The sequence below is a fragment of the Capricornis sumatraensis genome, chromosome 16 (assembly GCF_032405125.1).
Source record: "Capricornis sumatraensis isolate serow.1 chromosome 16, serow.2, whole genome shotgun sequence".
NCBI lineage: Eukaryota > Metazoa > Chordata > Mammalia > Artiodactyla > Bovidae > Capricornis > Capricornis sumatraensis.
Genome location: NC_091084.1, coordinates 49533645 through 49541655, shown reverse-complemented (window position 1 = coordinate 49541655; position 8011 = coordinate 49533645). Strand labels below are relative to the sequence as shown.

The 8011-nt window shown below is 40.3% G+C and overlaps 1 pseudogene; it reads left to right on the top strand.

The window, feature by feature from the left end:
* Window positions 1–2031: 2031 nt before the first annotated feature.
* LOC138092153 (olfactory receptor 51Q1-like) lies at window positions 2032–2976 on the top strand (annotated as a pseudogene).
* The last annotated feature ends 5035 nt before the right edge of the window (window positions 2977–8011 follow it).

Here is an 8011-nt window from a genome sequence, read left to right as displayed (position 1 = left end):
GGTCGCAAAGAGTTGTACAGGACTGAGCAACTAACACACACACACACTATCCAATTCTAATTAAATTTCTTTTAACTTCAGCTTGCTCTGGGATGCTTTAGAGGGCCCCTAAGTCATGAGATACTCCTTCCCAGGCAAATACTGGAGTGGGTTGCCATTCCCTTCTCCAGGGGATCTTCCGGACCCAGGGATCAAACCCAGGTCTTCCACACTTCGGGCAGATTCTTTTCCATCTGAGCCACCAGGGAAGCTCAGCACATTGAGTGGCTTACCAGGAAGTCTTCACCAGATTTGGGAATGAGCATTCCTAGCACCACAGGATGAAATGGTCATGAAATACCCCCAAAGCCAGGATCAAATTTATAAATACAAAAAGGCCTTGCCAGCTGGAAACTGACACTTGCTCTCTACCTCTACAAGGATTAAATCATGAGCCACCGCAGTTGCTGACCTTGAACATCCCCTGAAAGGAGTTTCAGGGTGGAGATTAGGAATGGGGCACTCTGTGCTCAGGGGTAAAACTGGCAAAACAGGCTCTCAAATAGAAATTTTAAGAAGATTTTTATGAGCCTAAATCATCACATCTTAAAAAGCATTAAAATCACTAATGGTGATGCCTTTTTTAGCCGTTTAGGAGAGAAATGCATTTGGATATAAAAATGGAGTAGCTGTCAGACTCAGATGTGCCTAGTCATTCTCACAGCTGTGTCTGTTGGAACTGTAACCCAGCAGAACCCTGTAGGTACCTCTATCAAGTGCATGATTAACCTCCTTATCTGAACCTGTATTCTTTTTCTTGTTCAAAACTTATTCTCCTCAAGATTGAGAATTATCAAAGAAAAAGGGGGAATTGTAACCCAGCAGGAGCCTAAGGGGCCTTCCCAGGACAGGCTTTTCCCCATATCTTCTACTTTAGATATACCTAGATAGAAGTATTCGATGCAATAATGTGACTGATAATGTTAACCCTGTAATATCACCCTGTTCCCTCACCCTCAGCCACTCAGAATTGTATACTCATTGATCTCATACCCTGAAACCCCCTTCCCTTACTTGGTTTTTTAAAATTCTTTGCTGAATTTCCCCCTGTGCCGGGAGCTCAGGGTGGTGGGTGGGGGGAGGGGAGTGAGTGTAGCACAGAAACTTCTCTCCTTGCATGGCCCTGCAATAAATACTTCTCTGCTCCAAACTTCAGTGTTTCCGTGTGTTTGGCCTCACTGCATCAGGCGCACAAACTTGCTCTAACAAAACTGTTCCAAAGATGTTGGTATACATACGATCAGTATACATATGATTTTGGTGAAGGGAGAATACATGCAATCAAGCTCATATTTCTTTGTAGAAAATTACTGCTGGTCACCAGGGGCAGAGGTCACTATGAAGAATTTTAGTGCTTTTCTAGATACAAGAAGAGGCAAGAATTGGGCTCATGAAATCTCCTGAAAACATCTAACTATCTGAAGACATATTCTGCCAGTTTTTCCCAGAACACAGTGTCTCATTCTTGATCTTCACCCTGAACTCCTTTTAAGAGGTGTTCAAGTTCAGCAGCTGCAGTGGTTCATAATTTGATCTTTGCAGAGGTAGAATGCAAATGCCAATTTATAGGTGACAGTATATGGTATTGCTTTTTAACTTTATCAGTCTATGCTCTCTCTTCTCCAAACTTTATTGTATCAAAGAATATCCTATAGTAGTTTTTTCTCTCTAGCTATTCTCTCCAACAGCGATAAAACAGTCCTATACTTTACTGCTACAAGGGCATAACCACTTTCTGGACAGATAAAAAAGTCCTTGGGTTAAAAAAATGATTGATTTATGCTCTCAACTAGGTGAATGACAAGCTTTGAGCTAAAACAAGCAAAAATAATAAAGCGTTTGTGAGCTCACTTCCTGTTTATCTCTTAACCAGATCTCTCTTGACAATATATCACATGATGATTTTACATGGTTGTAGAACTTTAATCTTATGTTTCCCACTTTTCACAGATTTTGCAACAAACTCTGGTCTTGTGGCTGCCTCCTCCAGTCATGTTTTTGGTTACTAACTCCACCCAAGTCCCCTTCTACTTCGTCCTCAGGGGCATCCCTGGCTTTGAGGTCTTCCATACCTGGATTTCCATCCCATTCTGCTGTCTCTACACTATCTCTATTGCAGGCAACACCACCATACTGGCTGTCATCAGGGCAGAGCCCTCTCTGCACGAGTGCATGTACTTGTTTCTCTCCATGTTGGCCCTAACAGACCTGGGATTTAGCCTCACCATTTTGCCTACAACTCATGAGGATCCTCTGCTTCAGTGCCTCAGAAATGAGCTTTGAGGCTTGCTTTATTCAGTTCTTCTTCCTCCATGGATTCTCCTTTATAGAATCTTCTGTGTCGGCCATGTCTTTTGACCACTACTAGCCATTTGCCAGCCCTTCCATTATTTTTCTATCCTCACCAGGAAGGCAACCTGCAGAATAGGTCTAGTCGTCATTTGCCGCTGGCTTCTGGCTGTCCTTCCTGCATTGTTCCTGCTGAAAAGGCTCCCCTTTTGTGGCTCTCCTCATCTCTCCCACTCCTACGGCATCCATCAAGACACGGTTCACCTGGTGTGTGCTGACACCACTACAAATAATGGGTATGGATGTGTTGTAGCTCTGCTTATCATACTGGACCCCTTGCTCATTGTGCTGTGCTATGCACTCATCCTGAGACACGGCCTCAGAATTGCCTCCCAGGTTGAAAGGCTCCGGGCCCTCAATAACTGTCTGTCCCACATTTTGGCTGTTTTGGTCCTTTACGTGCCCATGGTGGGTGTGTCCATGACTCACCGCTTTGCCAAGCATGCCCCCCCAGCAATTGTACACGTCAGTATGGTCAGTGTCTAAGTACTATCACCTCCTGTGATGAACCCCATTATCTATAGTGTTAAAACCAAAGAGATCCGTTGCAGGATCTTTGATCTCTTTGCTCACAGACAGTTGGAATAGAGTGTTGAGAAGTGGGCTTTTGGTATTACTCCATAAAATAATAGTTTGAGAAACTTGAAAAATTATGGTTTGGATGTCTAGTCATATATGAATCAAGAAGCAGGGCTGGGAATTAAACACAATATTGTGTTCATTGGATTTGTAATTTAAGCTAAGTTGAACGACCTGTATGTGGCAGAGCTGCTTCATTTACATGCACTTTTTGCACGCTAAGTTCCTCAACATTTTTATCCTGGAATTGCCAAGCTTCTAGTTCAAGATGTGAAATATGTTATAGAGTGAACTACCTAAGTTAGGTAACCCCTCAAAAGTCCTTCAAATGGGGGCATCCTGTTTTTAACAGTGTCTCCTCTTGTGAAGCCCTCCCCTAACATGCACATGAAGCCTCTAAGTTGCTTCCATTTACACTGTTTCTTCTCAGAAAATGCCCTGAGAAGTAATTCTGGATTCAAAAGAAAATACAAAACAAAACAAAAACTCACTAGGCATCAAATGTGGGGTCTCTCATGATTCAGTATAAGATCTAGGGTTTCTCCTTTTCACCTCTCAGCTTCTAAGTGGCAATTATTTCATCTTATATTTTTTAGACTTTAGATGTGTACTGGGACATTAATTTGGGAAATGGGTATTCACAGTGAAAATTTGTTGAGAAGGAGATCAGAAGAACCTTGGAAATAAACCGGCTTCCTCTTATGGGTTCATTCATTCATATACTTTTACTTGCTTTTCTTATTTTTTGGGCTAGGACCTACAGTTCAATGACAAATGAATGTTGACATGGTCTTTGATATGTTCCCACTCAAACAGAGAATGTATTCAATATTTAACCATTAAATGCGATGTTATCAGTGTGCTTTTTCTTACTTAGCTTGAGCAGGTTGGTATCTCTAATTTATTACTACCATGACTGGATAGTGGATTTCGTGTAATGCATTTCTGCCTACATTGACATGAGCATTTGACTTTTACCCTCTTGTTTCTTATTTAACTCAACTACACTTGCAGTTTTACAACTGCAATATCCTAGTATTTTTTCTGTACTTAAAGCCTATGTTGTTACCTTGAATTTTTAACATGGTATTTAGTATATATTCATACTTTAAAATACAACTAGTCTTTCTTTTGTGATTCTCTTAAGCCAAAACTTAATCTGTTTTTTGACTGATTATCATTTTTAGTTTTAGTTTGTCAATAAAAATCTATTTCTATTTGTCTTCATCTAGAATTTATGCTTTTGAACTGTGGTGTTGGAGAAGACTCTTGAGAGTCCCTTGGACTGCAAGGAGATCCAGCCAGTCCAATCTGAAGTAGATCATCCCTGGGATTTCTTTGGAGGGAATGATGCTGAAGCTGAAACTTCAGTACTTTGGCCACCTCATATGAAGAGCCGGTTTATTTCCAAGTTTCTTCTGATCTCCTTCTCAACAAATTTTCACTGTGAATATTCATTGGAAAAGACTCTGATGCTGGGAGGGATTAAGGGCAGGAGGAGGGGATGACAGAGGATGAGATGGCCGGATTGGCATCACTGACTTGATGGACGTGAGTCTGAGTGCACTCCGGGAGTTGGAGATGGACAGGGAGGCCTGGTGTGCTGCGATTCATGGGGTCTCAAAGAGTCGGACATGACTGAGTGACTGAACTGAACTGAACTGAACTGAACTGAGTGCACGTTAAATATAAAGTGATTTTCTTTTATACATTCCATACTTGATATGATGGCTGCTGTGAATTCCTTGTCTATTACATTCAATATCTGGATTATTTTGGAGCTGATCCCCAGAGATTATTTTTCTCTGGAATATGCACCACATTTCTAGTTTCATTTTATGTTGAATACTCTTAAATTGTATCTAAAATCCCTCAACCATGTTTCAAATAAGATGTTGAGATTCTGGATTCTGTTTATATCTCTGAAGAATCTGATTGGTTTTTATTCAGATAGTTAACTCGTGGAACTCAAATTCTCAATTCATCCCTGCATTTTGAAGGACCTAAAGTCTTTGTTCAGTTTTGTTAGCCTTACATAGGCTGCTTGATACCTATCTCAAACTTGTACAGTTCAAATATTCACTGAGTTTATATGCACAAATTTGTATTCTTCTTCTTGCTCTCTCTTTTACATATATTTTCCTACCACTTTCTAGATATTCTGGCAGCTCCCAAACATTCTTTTTCTTTTTCAAACCAGTAAGTCTGTATGTTGTTTACTGAGTTTTAACTGACCCATCTCCTATCAATAGAGATCTCTATCAAGCTAAAAATCATAAAACTCCCTCAATAATGTTCTCTTTTTCTAAGTAAGTGTAACTTTTCTATAAGTACACTGTAGATTCTCTTTTGTCACTCTCTAGTGCTTTCATAGTTTAAAAAAAAACACATTTGTTCAAGGTTTATAATGTTGATCTATGGGTTAAAAGTGTTGTTTGTTAGAATAAATACCTTTAGTCATTGAAATACATAGTCTTATCTATAGTTGAATTGCTGGATTGTAGGGTATATTGTAATACAAACTGTCACATTGTGTTCAAAGTGGTTGTGACACTGCATCCCCTCATACTTAAGGAAGACGACAATGATGATATGGAGTATGGTGGTTAATGCAGAGATATTCAGATGTATTTTTCGGTATATTATACAATCAAAGTTGGAGAGGATTCGAGAGAGTGAAGTCACAGTGCTTATATGACAAACACAGCATAGGGGCACTGTTTTCAATGTTGAAAAGAAATTAACTCCCTTATCCAAATGTATTTTCTCTGTCCAATTCTCTTCCTAATTCTTCTACAGATCCAATATCCATCCTTATACTCTTTCTTTGACTCTCTGAACTGACCCAATTTCCTTGGTTGATAATTTGTTTGTTTGTTTTATAAAGCATTAGATTTATAAGCCTCCAGAAGCCTCTGCACAAGCTGGAATCAAGATTGCCTGGACACCAAATGACACCAAATGACACCACCCTTATGGCAGAAAGCGAAAAAGAACTTAAGAGCCTCTTGATGAAAGGAAAAGAGGAGAGTGAAAAAATTGGCTTAAAACTTAACATTCAGCAAACTAAGATCATGGCATCCAGTCCCATCACTTCATGGCAAATAGATGGCGAAATGATGGAAACAGTGAGAGACTTTATTTTTTTGGGGGCGGAGGGGGCTCCAAAATCACTGCAGATGGTGACTGCAGCCATGACATGAAGACATTTACTCCTTGGAAGAAAGGAGACAACCTAGACAGCTTATTAAAACCAGAGACATTACTTTACCAACAAAGATCTGTCTAGTCAAAGCTATGGTTTTTCCAGTAGTCATGTATGGATGTGAGAGTTGGACTATAAAGAAAGCTGAGCACTTTCTTTATTGATGCTTTTGAACTGTGGTGTTGGAGAAGACTCTTGAGAGTCCCTTGGAGAGCAAGGAGATCCAACGAGTCTATCCTAAAGGAAATCAGTCCTGAATATCCATTGGAAGGACTGATGCTGAAGCTGAAACTCCAATACTTTGGCCACCTGATGTGACTCATTGGAAAAGACCCTAGTTCCAGGAAAGATTGAAGGTGGGAGAAGAAGGAGACAACAGAGGATGAAATGGTTGAATGGCATCACCGACATGATGGACATGAGTTTGAAAAAGCTTTGGGAGTTGGTGATGCACAGGAAAGCCTGGTGTGCTGCAGTCCATGGGGTCACAAAGAGTCGGACACGACTGAATGACTGAACTGAACTGAACTGAACTGAACTGAACTAAGGCTCTGAATTTAAGCTCTAGCCATTAAATGTCATGCCTAGAGAGGAATCCAGTGGAATATTTCTTCCTTTGGCCCATGGATATTTTCTCCTTTGAGAAAATCTTAGGCCAAAGTAAGAGTTACTGTGGTTAAAATGTGGTAGTGGAGACAGATTAAATACCAGTCTTGTAAATTTTAGAAAGAAAGAGGAGATAGGAATAATTACTGGCCAGTCCTTCTCAAAGGAGCCATATTTTGTTCATAATACCATAAAAATTGCTGAATTTCATTATGTGATACAGCAATTGTGTTTACATGATGAAGAGTAGATAGATGTGTTATCATCAAGATGTTCAGTTCAGCTAAATTGTAGTCACATTTACATCTGTAGAACTGTATTTTTCACTCTTTTACACACCTTAGGCATTATTCAGTAAAATAAAGTCCTTATCTGACTTCATGAAACTTTCATTTGGGGGTGCAGTGTGGGGCTGTGTTGGAGGTGACTAATGACAGTGTTAGTAAAGAGCACTATCCCCACTGTGCTTCACTTCTTCAGCTTCCACCAGGTGGTGCCAGTGGTAAAGAACCCTTCTGCCAATGCAGGAGACATAAAAGATGGGGGTTTGATCCCTGGGTCAGGAAGATCTCCCGGAGGAGGGCATGGCAACCCACTCCTTTATTCTTGCCTTTCGAATCCCCATGGACAGAGGAGCCTGGCAGGCTACAATCCATAGGGTTGAAAGAGTCAGACGTGACTGAAGCGACAGCACACACATGTATTTTAACTTTCTAATGGGGACACTGACTGAGTAGGAGTACTCCTACTTCTAGCCAGGACTTCCTGAGAAATTCTGGCAGTCATCTTCCCGGAAACATTGAAACATCAGAATTAATCTTCTTTCCACAGTAGCCACAGCATTCATAGGTTATGCCACATCTTGAGGTCGAATATCCTCTTGATGTACGGCAGTCATTACAAATCTCTTTCCAGCAATTCTCTTCATGGATACTAGTCTAGTTGAATGAGCCTGGGGGTAGTTCTCAGTTGACAAAACCACTCTCTCTTAACTGCTTACCTTTCCCTTTATGCCTTAATGTCCCAGGAGGAATCTCATCTGATACAGACAAAATTCCACCTCATCCTTACTACACCATCAAAGACACCTTGGATGTCTTATTCCTAATTCTAGCGTTATTAATGTTAATACTATTCTCAGTGCATCTTTCAGGAAATTCAAAGTATACTTCAGATAACTCCATCAAAACTTCATTTCACATCAAACTACATGATACATCTTATTCATCTATG